Source organism: Pseudophryne corroboree, chromosome 3, assembly GCF_028390025.1.
Source record: "Pseudophryne corroboree isolate aPseCor3 chromosome 3, aPseCor3.hap2, whole genome shotgun sequence".
Lineage (NCBI taxonomy): Eukaryota > Metazoa > Chordata > Amphibia > Anura > Myobatrachidae > Pseudophryne > Pseudophryne corroboree.
In genome coordinates, this window is record NC_086446.1 from 28,646,369 (window position 1) to 28,663,377 (window position 17,009).

Consider the following 17,009-nt stretch of genomic DNA (forward strand, 5'->3'; position numbering starts at 1 on the left):
ACAATTTAAAATATTAAGTAAACAATACATAATTAATAATAAGTATGATACACTTCGTTTTTTATAAAACTACAGTTTAATCAATAATAAGGGAGCAGATCATATGGCTTCCGTATTTCAATGGGTAGATAGGGATAATATAAAGCCCGGAATGAGGTGCAAAGAGTCTCTCATCAGTCCTTTATAGAAAGGGACTTAAGGTCATGTCCATATATTACATGGGATCAGTCAATATAAATGAGAAGCAGGTGAATTACAGCACTCAAAAAAACTGGCACCTGAGAGTCCAATTGCACGTCATATGTCCGCGCCCAGAAGTCCAGGCAACAGCGACGCACAAACATCCCCGCCGTCCACGTCACTAGGCCCCGCATATAACACAGGAGTCGCGCCCAAATGACGCGACCGTCGGGTTTCGTTGATACAGAATGAATGGAGGCGGCAGGGATTGGTCCATTGTCCCGCCGTCGTCATAGTAACGAATGGGCGTGGGGGTTACCATGGCAGCGGGCAGTGCAGTGCGCGTCACCTAGGCAACACACGCCGCACTGCTCGCCGCCACAGCAAGCAGAAAGCGTGGTAGAAAGTGTATATAGGTGATTAACACCTATATATAGAGTAAGGTGCTCACTGTAAATCAATTAAAAAAACAATAAAGAGGAGGCTACATAAACGATTTTGATGATATGTACAGGGAACAGTAGTAAATACTAATGATAATACACAGTGAGTAACAGCATATATGTCATGATGACAAAATCTTTATAGAATCATATATGTATAAACATATTACATATATAATAATTGTGAAAACAAAAATAACACATAAAGGAAAATTAATAGTAATAATAATTGATGTAATTATTCAAAAAATTCTTTCTTTGTGATGAACACTTAAATGTGAATGTACATCGTAAAGAGTATTTTACTATGGAAACAGGGAAATTAGAGAGATCACAAAACTGGATTCAATTCTACTTGTTCGTTTAGGCCAGAGGGGTATATCGTATTCAGCCTAAACATCCAATAAAGCTCTTGTTTGCAGAGTAATTTATACCGATCCCCACCCCTCTTAGTTTTCACAATCTGTTCAATGGCTACTACTCCTAGTAGACTGGGGTCACTATCATGACAGTCTCTAAAATGTCTAGAGACGCTGTGTGTCGGGGATTTGTTTATGATATTCCGACGGTGTTCCATAAACCGGACTTTGATACTTCTCGTCGTCCGTCCCACATACCTTTTATTACAAGCACATGTCAGCAGATATATGACATAATTGGTGTCACAATTCATAAAATTACTGAGAAAGAATTCTTCACTTCCCTCAACAAGAATAGATGTAGTTTTCTTAGGGATATGTTTACAGGTGGTGCACCTATTTGCACCACAGCGGTGGAAGCCAGGGGGTCGTGCTGGTATCCATGATTCTCGTGTTCCTCCCTCTAGATCTATTGGGGGAACTATTTTGAGATAACTGGGTGCCAGGATGTTTTTGAGGGAGCGTCCTTTTTTAAAAATAAACTTAGGTCTATGTGGCAAAGTCCCTCTTAGTACTGTATCCTGGTTTAGCATCCCAAAATTCCTGCTTATGATTCTCTTAATTGCCATACTCTCACTATTGAACGTTGAGATGAAGGCCAGATTTTCTTGCTGAGTGTTGTACATGTGATCACTGTCCCGCTCTATTGGGGTTTGAGTCTTACTAATTTTGGGTTTAAAAAGGGTGTCTCTATTTATTTGTAGGACTTCTTGCATGGTTTTCTTTAGTGATGGTTGTGGATAACCCCTTGATTGGAACGCTTCAGTCATTAATTTGGCTTGTTCTAGGTATTTGCTATCTTCCGTGCAGTTACGCCTTAAGCGTAAGAACTGCCCCCGGGGGATGTTTTTCTTCCAAGGGGGGTAGTGAGCGCTCTGGTAGTGCAGGTAGGCATTAGTTGCCACTTCTTTAATAAAATTGGAAGTGTATATTTTGCCATCCCTGGCCTCTAGTGTTAAATCCAAAAAATTGATAGTGTCAGGGTGATAGGAGTGAGTGAATCGGAGATTAAAGTGATTAGAGTTAAGACTAGTAACAAAGTGGAGTGCCGATGATAGATCCCCATCCCAAATAATAAATAGATCATCTATATATCGGCCATAGAGGACCAGATTCGCGCCGAAGTCCCCGCCCCACACATGGGCATCCTCGAAGGTACCCATGTATAGGTTGGCATAACTCGGCGCAAATCTGGTCCCCATGGCCGTACCCATCACCTGAAGATAATAAGTGTCCAAAAACATAAAATAATTGTGTTTGAGTATAAAGGAAATGGCATCCAACAAAAAAGTCTCGTGTCTCTCAGAAAGGTCACCATCAGTATGTAATCTCTTTGCTATTGCATCACGCCCAAGATCATGTGGAATATTGGTGTATAAACTTTGTACATCCAGAGTCATAAATGCATAGCTCTCTTTCCATATCACACCCTTTAACAGTTGTAAAAAATGGGTTGTGTCTTTGATGTGGGACCTTAACGTCGAGACACGAGGTTGGAGAAAAGAATCAACATAAAAGGACAGATTCGAGGATAGGGAACCAATACCCGAGATAATGGGACGTCCTGGGGGTGCACTAAGTGATTTGTGTATCTTGGGGAGGTGATAGAAAATAGGAACAGTGGGGTGTTTAATAAACAAAAAATTGAATTCATCCTTGGAGATAACTCCAGAGGCCAGGGCATCATCAAGTAGATGTTGGAACTCCCTTAGAAAATTTTGTGTCGGATCAAAATCAAGTTTCCTATAAAATATAGTATCTTTTAATTGCCGATTGGCCTCATTGATGTATTCCGTCCTATCCTGCACCACCAGACCCCCCCCCTTGTCGGCCTCCCTAAATACCAAGGTGGTATCCTTTGTCAAGTCTCGTAGTGGGATTACAAGCTATCTAACTTAACCAAAAGTATGTGCGGACAAACCGCCAGGGAAAAGGACAACCAAAAATCCACAGATCCGTTACTCCTATCCAGCACCGCTGGATACCAGAGTGGATTTGTGGGAGCGGAATCCTCCGCAAAAGCTCCAGAACACAATAAACTAAATAATAAATAATAAGCGGTCAAGCCGCAACACACGGCTACGCCGCGACTCACGAACACCACAGGATGTTAAAGGTGCTCGGTCAGACTCCAGGAATAGATGACAAATTCCGAGTACTGGATCACTGAGGACAGGAACAACCGGATTGAGCAGGACTGGAAACTCTCTGTAACTGACACAGCAAACAGGAAGCTATCACCGGCGTCTGTGAGAAGTCCTAGGAGTGCTTTTAATTGGGAGCCCTCCAATCAGGATCCGGACAGGGTAATGATTACTTATGCTGTGCAGCTGCATGCTGCACGGCCAGGCTACCAATAAACTGATTATTTAAACCCAGCAACGGGGAACGCGGTCTGGCAGTGGCGTCCCCGTTGCTAGGGTCAGAGCGGCTCTGTGCGCCTGGCGTCTAGCGTTGCTAGGGAGCCGGCGGCTGTCTGCCTGCGGCTTCCCTAGTTGCTAGGCGCCGGGCCGCACTGACGGGCGGACCCTCGGCGCCTAACAGTACCCCCCCCTTGAGGAGGGGTCAAGGAACCCCTAAGGCCAGGCTTCTGAGGAAATTCCCGAAAAAATGCCTTTTTGAGCCTCAGGGCATGGAGATCCTCATCCAGGACCCAGGACCTTTCCTCTGGACCATAACCTTTCCAATGTACCAAAAAATAAAGTCGACCCCGAGACAACCTGGAATCAAGAACCTTCTCCACCAAGAACTCCTGCTGACCCTGTACATCTATTGGTGATTTCCCCTGAGAGATCTTGCGAGGAAATCTACTGGACGAAACATAGGGTTTTAACAAGGAGCAATGGAAGGTATTTCCGATCCGTAAAGTTTTTGGTAAACGTAACCGGAAAGCCACTGGATTGACTTTTTTGATAATATGAAATGGTCCAATAAATTTAGGACCCAATCTGGCTGAGGTTTGTCGAAGTTTAATGTTGCGAGTCGACAACCATACCCTATCTCCAACTTTAAAAGTGCACGGCCGCCGGAGCCTGTCAGAAATTTTTTTCTCCCGAAATGCCGCTTTTTTGAGAGCCAGGTGCACTTTTCTCCAAATGAGTTTGAGATGAGAGGTCAAGGTCAGCGAGGAGACAGAGGAATGTTGAAAAAAGGAATTAGCTCTGGGGTGAAAACCAAAAACTGTAAAAAATGGAGATACATTGGTGGAGGAATGACAGGCATTGTTGTAAGCAAACTCTGCAAACGGAAGAAACTCAGACCAGTCATTTTGGAGTTTGGCCGAGTACAAACGCAAATATTGTTTTAATGACTGATTAACTCGCTCAGTCTGCCCGTTGGATTGGGGATGATAGCCAGACGTTAAAGATAATTTCATCTTTAATGAGGCACAAAAAGACTTCCAAAATTGTGCAATGAATTGTGGACCCCGATCAGAAACAATATCAGTGGGTAACCCATGGAGTCTGAAAACATGGCGGAGGAACAAGACTGCCAATCCTTGGGCAGATGGCAATCGGGGAAGAGCAATGAAATGGGCCATTTTGCTAAAACGGTCTACTATCACCCATATGACTCGGCATCCGGCTGACAGAGGGAGGTCCACCACAAAATCCATGGAAATATGAGACCATGGCCTAAGAGGGACATTCAAGGGCATAAGTTGACCGATAGGCAAGGAACGGGGAACCTTATGCTGTGCACAGACCTGACAAGAAAAAACAAACTCCTTAATGTCTTTGGAAAGACCAGGCCACCATACCGAGCGGGAGACTAATTCAAAGGTTTTAGCGATCCCCGGATGCCCGGCAACTTTGCTATCGTGAAACCCCGTCAAAACTGTTGCTCTCAAAAACTTGGGGACAAAAAGACGACCAGCAGGAGTATTTCCAGGAGCTTGATGTTGAAGCTGCTTTAACTGGGTAAATAAATCTTGTGTGAGGCCTGCCCGAATGACTGAAGACGGAAGTATGGGAGTAACAGGACTGTTGTCTTGAACTGGAAGAAAACTGCGTGACAGGGCATCTGCCTTGGCATTCTTGGAACCTGGCCTGAAGGTGATAATGAACTTGAAACGAGTAAAAAATAAAGCCCAACGAGCTTGCCGGGCATTCAGCCGTTTAGCTGATTCAATGTATTGAAGATTTTTGTGATCAGTCAAAACTGAAATGGTATGAGTGGCTCCTTCAAGCCAATGCCTCCACTCCTCGAAAGCCCATTTAATAGCCAGTAATTCCCGGTTACCAACATCGTAGTTGGATTCAGCAGACGAGAATTTCCTGGACATAAAGGCACAGGGATGTAATTCTAGGGAATCCGGATCCTTCTGAGATAGGATAGCCCCTACTCCAACCTCCGAGGCATCAACCTCAACAATGAAAGGCAATTCTGGGTTGGGATGTCTGAGGACCGGGGCTGAGACAAAGGCTTGTTTCAAAGCCTGAAAAGATAACTCCGCTTCATGTGACCAGTTGGTAGGATCTGCTCCCTTCTTAGTCAGTGCCACAATGGGAGCAACTAGGTCAGAGAAAGAGTGAATAAATCTTCTATAGTAATTCGCAAACCCTAAAAAGCGCTGAATTGCTTTTAAATTGGTGGGTTGCGCCCAACTAAGGATGGCTTGGAGCTTCTTTGGTTCCATACAGAATCCCCGAGGGGAAATAATGTACCCTAAAAAGGATACCTCCGTGACATGAAATTCACACTTCTCCAGCTTGGCATAAAGGTGATTTTCACGTAATTTTTTCAGAACCTGACGCACCTGGGTAACATGTTGTTCAATGGAGTCAGAATATATCAAAATATCGTCTAAGTAGACTACAACGAATTTTCCAAGAAATTCACGGAGCACATCATTAATGAGATCCTGGAAAACTGCCGGAGCGTTGGACAGGCCGAATGGCATAACCAGATACTCATAGTGGCCTGATTGAGTACTGAATGCCGTTTTCCACTCATCCCCTGACTTGATTCTGATGAGGTTATATGCTCCTCTCAGGTCAATCTTAGAAAAAATCACAGCCGAACGTAGCTGATCAAAGAGGACAGAAATCAGCGGCAAAGGGTAAGTATTCTTCACTGAGATTTTATTCAAGGCTCTAAAGTCAATGCAAGGTCTGAGTGATCCATCCTTCTTCTCCACGAAGAAGAAGCCTGCACTTAAAGGGGATTTAGATGGCCTGATAAATCCTTTCCCTAGGCTTTCTTTAACATACTCATTCATGGCCACAGTTTCAGGTCCGGACAATGCATATAACCTTCCCTTAGGCAAAGTGGCACCAGGAATTAACTCGATGGCACAATCATAAGGCCTATGGGGAGGCAGAATATCCGCATTGCCCTTGGAAAATACATCAACAAAATCCTGGTATTCCACAGGAATGGGTGCGGGAATGACAGCAGCTATTCTGATGGGAAGCGTAATACATTCTTTATTACAGATGGTACCCCATTGTAAGATCTCCCCCGACTGCCAATCAATGATGGGATTATGAAAGGCTAGCCAAGGGTGACCCAGAACCACAGGAACTGCTGGGCAATGGGTAAGGAAAAACTCAATCTTTTCAGAATGCAGGGCTCCTACTGAAAGTAGAACAGGAGGGGTACAGAGAGAAATTACCCCATTGGACAAGGGACTCCCATCTAAACCATGCATGGTGATATGCCTACCCAAGGCTACCTGAGGAATACCTAAGGCCTTAGCCCATGTTAAATCCATAAAGTTCCCTGCAGCTCCACTGTCCACAAAAGCCGAGACCGAGGAACAGAGGCTGCCAAAGGAAACTTTAGCTGGAACCAACAGTGAATTATTTGAGGAGATAAGCTGCAGACCAAAGTGAACCCCCTCACAACTCACTTGGTCGAGGCGTTTCCCGACTTGTTCGGACAACTACGGGCAAAATGTCCCTTACCCCCACAGTATAAACAAAGACCAGAATTTTGCCTTCTGGTTCTTTCTTCAGGAGACAGTTTGGAGAGGCCAATCTGCATGGGCTCCTCTATGTCCACAGGAATGGAAAAAACACAAGGAGTAGACCCGACAGATGCTCCTTTTTCAGCCTTCCGCTCTCTGAGACGACGATCAATCTTAATAGAAAGCTCCATGAGTTTATCGAGAGTCTCAGGAGCGGGATACTGAAGGAGACTGTCTTTTATAGACTCAGATAAGCCGAGGCGAAACTGACTGCGCAGGGCTGGGTCATTCCATCCACAGTCGTTCGACCAACGGCGAAACTCCGTACAATACATCTCCGCGGGATTCCTACCCTGTCTGAGAGCACGCAACTGACTCTCAGCGGATGCCTCTCTATCAGGGTCGTCATACAATAGCCCTAAAGATCCCAGAAAGGCGTCTACAGACAATAAGACCGGATCGTCTGTCTTTAAGCCAAAAGCCCAGGTCTGAGGATCCCCCTGTAGCAAAGAAATAATAATTCCTACCCGCTGAGATTCCGTACCTGAGGAGACTGGTTTTAAACGAAAATACAGTTTACAAGACTCTTTAAAATTAAAAAACTGCTTTCTATCCCCAGAAAAACGGTCAGGCAGATGCATTTTTGGTTCAGGAATGACCCTCGGGGAAGTCCGTAACAGATCTTCCTGTGACTTCACCCGAAGGGACAGATCTTGAACCATCTGAGTAAGCTCTTGAATCTGGCTAACTAAAAACTGGCCAGGATTTGGCCCAACACCGGAGGGATTCATGAGACTGACTAATCTCCCAATTGGAAAAAATTAACTCCTGTTTAATTTTAAATTTTAGTCTGGCCGGTGATAATGTTATGATTCCCGTACTCCAGACCAGAGGAGATCTTTATGGCAGAGGTCTGAGTACTGGAAAGATATGCTGGTACGGGAGCAGGAAAGCCTAGTAACCCCTGGCGCCCTAACTCCGTTGTCTCGCCCGTGTTATCAGAAATCCCCTGCGAGACTATGGTTGCTTGAGCCCATGGCAGCCGCGTTCGAAGGGCGGATTATGTCTGCCCAACCCCGATGCCCCCTCAGGTCTTAATGGGAGACAAAGGGAAATCCGAGACAGGGTGATAACAAGGGGCCCTCTGACTAAGCAACCAGGCCAGGGATTACAAGCTATCTAACTTAACCAAAAGTATGTGCGGACAAACCGCCAGGGAAAAGGACAACCAAAAATCCACAGATCCGTTACTCCTATCCAGCACCGCTGGATACCAGAGTGGATTTGTGGGAGCGGAATCCTCCGCAAAAGCTCCAGAACACAATAAACTAAATAATAAATAATAAGCGGTCAAGCCGCAACACACGGCTACGCCGCGACTCACGAACACCACAGGATGTTAAAGGTGCTCGGTCAGACTCCAGGAATAGATGACAAATTCCGAGTACTGGATCACTGAGGACAGGAACAACCGGATTGAGCAGGACTGGAAACTCTCTGTAACTGACACAGCAAACAGGAAGCTATCACCGGCGTCTGTGAGAAGTCCTAGGAGTGCTTTTAATTGGGAGCCCTCCAATCAGGATCCGGACAGGGTAATGATTACTCATGCCGTGCAGCTGCATGCTGCACGGCCAGGCTACCAATAAACTGATTATTTAAACCCAGCAACGGGGAACGCGGTCTGGCAGTGGCGTCCCCGTTGCTAGGGTCAGAGCGGCTCTGTGCGCCCGGCGTCTAGCGTTGCTAGGGAGCCGGCGGCTGTCTGCCTGCGGCTTCCCTAGTTGCTAGGCGCCGGGCCGCACTGACGGGCGGACCCTCGGCGCCTAACACTCACTGAGCACATGTAACAGATGTGACAGAGTCTGGAAATGCCAAGGAGAACGTTCTGCTGCCTGCAACATCCTCCAGCATGACCGGTGTGGCAGTGGGTTGGTAATGGTGTGGGGTGGCATTTCTTTGGGGGGCCGCACAGCCCTCCATGTGCTAGCCAGAGGTAGCCTGACTGCCATTAGATATCGAGATGAGATCCTCAGACCCCTTGTGAGACCATATGCTGGTGCGGTTGGCCCTGGGTTCCTCCTAATGCAAGACAATGCTAGACCTCATGTGGCTGGAGTGTGTCAGCAGTTCCTGCAAGACGAAGGCATTGATGCTATGGACTGGCCCGCCCGTTCCCCAGACCTGAATCCAATTGAGCACATCTGGGACGTCATGTCTCGCTCCATCCACCAACGCCATGTTGCACCACAGACTGTCCAGGAGTTGGTGGATGCTTTAGTCCAGGTCTGGGAGGAGATCCCTCAGGAGACCATCCGCCACCTCATCAGGAGCATGCCCAGGCGTTGTAGGGATGTCATACAGGCACGTGGAGGCCACACACACTACTGAGCCTCATTTTTACTTGTTTTAAGGACATTACATCAAAGTTGGATCAGCCTGTAGTGTGTTTTTCTACTTTAATTTTGAGTGTGACTCCAAATCCAGACCTCCATGGGTTAATAAATTTGATTTCCATAGATCATTTTTGTTTGATTTTGTTGTCAGCACATTCAACTATGTAAAGAACAAAGTATTTAATAAGAATATTTCATTCATTCAGATCTAGGATGTGTTATTTTAGTGTTCCCTTTATTTTTTTGAGCAGTGTATATAAAAAAACAATGGCCCTCATTCCGAGTTGTTCGCTCGCTAGCCGCTTTTCGCAGCAGTACACACGCTAAGCCACCGCCCTCTGGGAGTGAATCTTAGCTTAGCAGAATTGCGAACGAAAGAATTGCAATATTGCGAAAAGATTTTTCTGTGCAGTTTCTGAGTAGCTCGAGACTTACTCTTCCAGTGCAATCAGTTCAGTGCTTGTTGTTCCTGGTTCGACGTCACAAACACACCCAGCGTTTGCCCAGACACTCCCCCGTTTCTCCAGCCACTCCCGCGTTTTTCCCAGAAACTGCAGCGTTTTTTCACACACACCCATAAAACGGCCAGTTTCCGCCCAGAAACACCCACTTCCTGTCAATCACACTGCGATCACCAGAACGAAGAAAAAACCTCGTAATGCCGTGAGTAAAATACCAAACTTCTTAGCAAATTTACTTGGCGCAGCCGCAGTGCGAACATTGCACATGCGCAGTTAGCGGAAAATCGCTGCGATGCGAAGAAAATTAACGAGCGAACAATCGGAATGAGGGCCAATGCGCGGTCTGAGACTGGATGTATATATCAGAATATTCGTACAATATATTCTGGCACAGGTACACTTGTTCTTAACTAACGCTGTCTAAAATGACATGTAGAATACTTAAGTGCCTGTAAAATCACAGCGCAGATGTACAGGTGGATTTACGGAGGAGACCTTGCGCTGCAGTCCCGGAGACCAGTCGCAGCTAATTTGATAAGATGGCGCCCAGAGTCTCAGTCAGGGAGTGAGGGAGAGTCTGAGGCAGCTCCAGGGCGGGAACACCAGCAGTAGATGGCGCCCAGAGCTGGGGGAGGGGCAACAGGTCAAGTGCCCTTTCCCCTATGCTGGTCCACACCACCAGGTACTATGGAGCCTTACTAGAGTGGATTTTAGTAAATCCGACCTGTGCTCCAATGCCCTAGTGGATATAGTGGGGTCCATGTACGGCCACAGTGTCTACGCCAGCGTCAAGGTCCGTCTCCGGAGACCGCGACCGGAACGCGATTTAATGGTGGGTCTCGCCTGAGGGACCCTCTTACCTCCTCCCTTAGTAGCAGCCACGTGATCCGTTGCGGTGGTGTGCCTAGAAACCGGAGCGTCTCCATTGCTTGATGCAGGCACCAACTCAAAACTGAGCTCCAGTGCCTGGAGGCGGGGTTATATAGAGAAGGCCCCGCAATGCATCCTGGGACAGCCTAAAGCTTTAGCCTGTTGGTGCCTCTGGATCAAGATCCTTCTCTACACACCGATGTATTCCCTGTGGAACACAGTATATCCCGCTGCTGAAATATTTTTTCTATTCAATAATAAGATTTTACTTACCGGTAAATCTATTTCTCGTAGTCCGTAGTGGATGCTGGGGACTCCGTAAGGACCATGGATAATAGACGGGCTCCGCAGGAGACAGGGCACTTTAGGAAAGAATTTGGATACTGGTGTGCTCTGGCTCCTCCCTCTATGTCCCTCCTCCAGACCTCAGTTAGAGAAACTGTGCCCGGAAGAGCTGACAGTACAAGGAAAGGATTTTGGAATCCAGGGCAAGACTCATACCAGTCACAGTGGCGTAACTACTGCCCCCGCAGTCCTCGCGGTGGCTTGGGGGTGAGGGGCTGCGGGGGCGCCACTGACTTTGCACAGATTGACATGCGGACGTGCATCCGCATGTCAATCTGCGGTCTCCTTCCCTCCGCTGCTGTAAGGAGGGACACGGAGCGCACAGCGCGCGCCTCTCCTGTGTCCCTCCCTGGCTCTCAGGCTGTCTAATAAAGGAAGTGCCGGTTCGTGAGCTCTGATTGGCTCACGAACTGGCACTTCCTTTATTAGAGCGGCCGGAGAGCCAGGAGGGACACTGGAGAGGCGTGCGCTGTGCGCTCCGTGTCCCCGAACACAAAGGAGCGGGAGGGGGGGGGGGAATATCTGGCACTGGGGGCATATACCTGGCACTGTGGGGGAATATCTGGTACTGGGGGCATATACCTGGCACTGTGGGGGAATATCTGGCACTGGGGGCATATACCTGGCACTGTGGGGGAATATTTGGCACTGGGGGGAGCAGGCACTGAGGGGGCATATGTGGCACTGTGGGCATATACCTGGCACTGTGGGGGAATATCTGGCACGGGGCGCATATGCCTGGCACTGTGGGGGAATATTTGGCACTGGGGGGAGCAGGCACTGAGGGGCATATGTGGCACTGTGGGGGAATATCTGGCACTGGGGGCATATACCTGGCACTGTGGGGGAATAACTGGCACTGGGGAAGCAGGCACTGATGGGGCATATGTGGTACTGTGAGGGAATATTTGGCACTGGGGGAGCAGGCACTGAGGGGGCATATGTGGCACTGGGAGGGGGGGTATATTTGGCACTGCGGGCATGTACCTGGCACTGTGGAGGAATATCTGGCACTAGGGGCATATACCTGGCACTGTGGGGGAATATCTGGCACTGGGGGCATATGTGGCACTGGGAGCACGGCGCTAGCAACAAGCACTAGCAACGAGCATGACACCCAGTGCATGAAACCCCTGGCAACGAGCATGACACCCAGTGCATGAAACCCCTGGCAACGAGCATGACACCCTGAGCATGAAAACCCCTGGCACCGTGCATGGAACCAAGAGTATGAAACCCCTGGCAATGAGCAGGTAATTTAAAAGTAATTAGAAGCCTTACTGTAGAACTTAATGTGTAATGGGCATTACGGTGTGTGGCATAATGTGTCAGGCATTACGGTGTGTCGTATACTATATCACAGGCTATGTGGTATAATGTCTCAGGATCATTGTGGTGTCATACTGTGTCACAGACATTGTATGTGCTATAATGTGAGTTTACTTGGCTGATTAAGCCTGGCTGATTAATCCAGGGTGTAGGACTCTAAGGGAGGAGGCTCAAAGGGAGCAGATATATAATTTTAATATCAAAGCCTGGACTTAGCCTGGACTTAAACTGGACCAAAAAACACAAACAACAACAGATGAACTACTTAACAATATCAACTGCATATGCAAAATTATCACCCTCCAACTTTCACTCTGTGAACACTATGCAACCCACTTGCAGGAAAGAACATTAGTAAGATCTGGTTTCCATCCATAATCAGGATTACAAAGATCTTCTTTGGAACAATTGTGAGTTTATCTTCTCATCTAAAAACACTTGAAAAATCTAACAAAATTATCATTGCTTCTTACCCCTCTCACAATCCTTTCATTTCTTACAGCCCAAATACATTTCTGCACCCACTTTATCTACACTTTTGACTCATTCCATACTAAATCTACACCCATTGAGACTACACTGCTTTTCTCACCTGCATTTCTGCAATTCTTCTGCTCTGATTCCCTTACAGTCTCCACTCCTACTTCCACTTTCCCTCAACCTATTTACCTACTTAACACTATGTCAAGGCTTTCTTATACTCCCCACATCACTCAGTGTCTACCTAATAATGTATCTTTATCCTTCCCCCCTAGTCTCCTACACCTCCTCTGTCTCCTTCCCCCTCCTTTCCTGTTACCCCACATTCATTTACCTCTGCCCCATGGTCCTGCTACCCCACAACTCAGCCCTGCTCCCTCTCTCCCTTCCGTCACCTGCCCATATCCCCATCCACATCACACTGACCTCCCTCCCTGCCCACCTCCTGCAGTTTCCCCTCCTAGCTCAGGCACCCGTACCATCACTACTCTCTCATCATCCCTGCCCTCAAAGTTAATCTCACCTCATCGCTACAGCAACCCTGATAATCTCATTCACATCTCTCCCACAAACTCATACCCCCTATCCTGTGCCCTCTGGAATGCCAGATCTGTTTGTAACAAACTGGTCCCCACTCATGACCTTTTCATTTCCAACTCCCTACGCCTACTAGCCATTACTGAAACTTGGATTACGCCCTCTGACACTACTTCTCCTGCTGCTCTCTCTGCTGGGGGCCTCACATTCACACACACACCCCGACCTGGGGGTTGCCCTGGGGGTGGTGTTGGGATCCTTTTACCTTCTAGTTACTCCTACCAACTCATACCACCAGAACCATCCCTTACATTCTCGACATTTGAGGTCCATGTCATACGCCTCTTCCAACCAGTACATCTTAGAGTAGCTGTCATTTACCGCCCCCCCTGGCACTGCTTCCAAATTCATCGACAACTTTGCTTCCTGGCTTCCTCTCTTCTGACATTCCCTCCATTATCCTAGGCGATTTCAACATCCCTATTGACATCCCCACACAATCACCTACCTCTAAACTCCTTAACCTCACCTCTTCACTTGGTCTCTCCCAGTGGACCTCCTCACCCTCCCATGTGAATGGGAGCTCACTGGATCTGGTCTTCACTCACTGCTGTGATATTTCTGATTTTTCCAACTCCCCATTTCCCCTCTCTGACCACCACCTGCTCTCCTTTAACCTATCTCTCTCGACTTCCCCATCTCTACCTCCTAAGGCTACCATCACTAAGCGTAACATTGAAGCTATTGACACTACATTTCTTTCCTCCCTGTTTGACTCGCTTTTCTCTCCTATTCTCTCTCTCTCTCATGCCCTGAACAAGCCACTTCCACATACAATGCATCCCTTACTTCTGCTCTTGACTCTGTTGCTCCACCAACCAATTCACCCTCGCAAATTAACACCTCAACCCTGGCACACCAAATGCACCAGATATCTGCAAAAATGCTCACGTACTGCTGAGCGACACTGGAGGAAATCACGCTCTAAGGCAGACTTCCTCCATTTCAAACTTATGCTCTCATCCTTCAGTGCTGCCCTTTCTCTTGCTAAACAGTCATACTTCAAGAACCTCATCTCCTTCCAGTCTTCCAACCCCCGGCGCCTCTTTGCCACTCTTAACTCACTCCTCTGCCCACCTCCACCGAGTCTCCCCTCCTCACTCTCTGCTCTTGACTTTGCCACTTACTTCACATCCAAAATTGACTCCATACGTCAGGACATCACATCACATCACACCAGTCCATCAGTAACCAGCTTTCTCCTATCCCTTACCAACCCTCCCCATCCCTCGCACCTACTCTGTCATATTTCTCCCATGCATCTGGAGAGGAAGTCATGGCCCTCATTCGTTCCTCTCCCCTCACCACCTCCCCACTTGACCCTATCCCCTCCCGCCTCCTCCGCTACCTCTCTCCTTCTGCTTGTTCCCATCTTTCACACCTTCTCAATCTATCCCTCTCATCAGGCACTGTCCCCTCTGCCTTCAAGCATGCACTCATCTCTCCTATTCTTAAAAAACCTACACTTGATCCAAACACTCTCTCCAACTACAGACCCATCTCTCTCCTCCATTTTGCCTCCAAACTCCTTGAGTGTATTGTCTACAACCGTCTTACTTCCTTTCTTTCCTCAAGCTTCTCACACTCGCTTACAAAGCCCTCACCCACTCCTCTCCCATCTACATCTCTGACCTCATCTCCCTTTACACTCCCACCCGTCCTCTTCGCTCTGCTAATGCACGCCGACTCTCCTGCCTACGGATTACTTCCTCCCACTCCTACCTCCAAGATTTTTCACGTGCTGCACCACTTCTTTGGAATTCCCTACCTCTCCCCCTCAGACTTTCCACCTCTCTACAAAACTTCAAACGGGCTCTCAAGACCCACTTCTTCACCAAACCCAGCCAAATCTCATCCTAACCCTCTGTTCTACGCTCTCTATGTACCCCAACTGTGTCACCCCTGTCTGTCTACCCCTCCCCTTTAGAATGTAAGCTCTCACGAGCAGGGCCCTCTTCCCTCATGTGCTTATCCTTTCTTACTTTAATAATCTTCAACTGCACCAATTCCATCAGTCTTCTGCCACCTGATACTTATTCCAGTGTCATCTGCTGATGTAACTATGTTTATTTACCCTGTACTTGTCCTATACTGTCATCAACTGTAAATTGCTGTTTTCCTATTTGATTATTTGTTTATGTACTCTGTAATTGGGCGCTGCGGAACCCTTGTGGCGCCATATAAATAAAGGATAATAATAATAAATAATGTATGTGTAGCATAATGTATAACGGGCATTGCGATTCCTGTCATAATGTGTCACAGGCATTACAGTGTGTGGCATAATGTGTCGGGGGCATTACAGTGTGTGCATATTGTGTCATGTGCATTATTGTGTGTGGCATAATGGCTAAGGCCATTGCAGTATGTGGAATAATGTATACTGGGCATTACTATAAGGAGGAAAAATGACAAATAATGTAAGGGGCATGAATCAGGATTATTTTTCTTTCCTGTGGTGGCTATCGTCTGGGCGTGCAGGTTGCAAAACTGGGGTATAAGGTAGTCTTTTCCTGCAATGCCACGCCCCTTTACGTGAAGCCATGCCCATATAAATGAAGCCACCCCCCCTTTTTGGTGGCGCACGACTACGGCGCGCGCATATTTGTCCCTTTACTAGTGCCAATTATGGGGGGTATGTATGTATGTAACAGTATGAACAACAACGGAACATCAGATAAACCTGATGCAACCATAACATAACCCTTTTTTAAGCAACAACTATATACAAGTATTGCAGAAGAAGTCCGCACTTGGGACGGGCGCCCAGCATCCACTACGGACTGCGAGAAATAGATTTACCGGTAAATAAAATCTTATTTTCTCTAACGTCCTAGTGGATGCTGGGGACTCCGTAAGGACCATGGGGATTATGCCAAAGCTCCCAAACGGGTGGGAGAGTGCGGATGACTCTGCAGCACCGAATGAGCAAACACAAGGTCCTCCTCAGCCAGGGTATCAAACTTGTAGAACTTTGCAAAAGTGTTCGAACCTGACCAAGTAGCTGCTCGGCAAAGCTGTAATGCAGAGACCCCTCGGGCAGCCGCCCAAGAAGAGCCCACCTTCCTTGTGGAGTGGGCTTTTACTGATTTTGGCAGCGGCAATCCAGCCACAGAATGAGCCTGCTGAATCGTGTTACAGATCCAGCGAGCAATAGTTTGCTTTGAAGCAGGAGCACCCAGCTTGTTGGATGCATACAGGATAAACAAAGATTCTGTTTTCCTGACCCTAGCCGTTCTGGCTACATAAACTTTCAAAGCCCTGACCACATTTAGTAACTCGGAATCCTCCAAGTCACGAGTAGCCACAGGCACCACAATAGGTTGGTTCATATGAAAAGATGACACCACCTTTTGCAGAAATTGCGGACGGGTCCGCAATTCTGCTCTGTCCAGATGGAAAACCAGATAGGGGCTTTTACATGACAAAGCCGCCAACTCTGACACACGCCTAGCCGAAGCTAAGGCCAATAGCAAGGACCACTTTCCACGTGAGATATTTTAACTCCACGGTCTTAAGTGGCTCAAACCAGTGAGACTTTAGGAAACTCAACACCACGTTAAGATACCAAGGTGCCA